Raw genomic sequence first — 498 nt, 5'->3', positions numbered from 1 at the left:
TGGTAGACTGGGAGAAACAAAGAAGCTGCCCCTAGCAGCTGGAGCTCCCTGAAGGAGGAAGGGGAGGGGAGAAGGTGCAGCAGGTTCTCTGAACAGCCCTGCCTGAGAGAGCTGCGAGCTCCACACAGCAGCAGTGCCCAGGCATCAGAGCAGAAAGCAGAGAAGTGAGAATGGTAGAGAAGTGGGGACGGTAGAGAAGCAACAGTTGATTATTACCAACTGCGGTTGTAAAATGCGAGGCTGAGCCACAGCCACCATCTGCCAACCCAGAGGGCACCTCCCCCAATATCCTCCAACACCGAACACTGTGAAGCCCCAGCGGAATCTGAGCAAACACTACTGAAACTGTTGCTAACACTGACAGGGACTGAGACTGAGGGTAGCGAGTGCGATTGAATATTTATAAGAAAAAAAGGGTATTATTAAGACTTTATATAAAGCGGGGATCCAAGAGGCTTAGACATCACTTACTGGAAATCAAAAGAAAAACGCCATCTT

This window comes from Pteropus vampyrus, unplaced genomic scaffold (genome assembly GCF_000151845.1).
Source record: "Pteropus vampyrus isolate Shadow unplaced genomic scaffold, Pvam_2.0 Scaffold39, whole genome shotgun sequence".
NCBI lineage: Eukaryota > Metazoa > Chordata > Mammalia > Chiroptera > Pteropodidae > Pteropus > Pteropus vampyrus.
Note: the sequence above shows the minus strand (reverse complement) of the source record.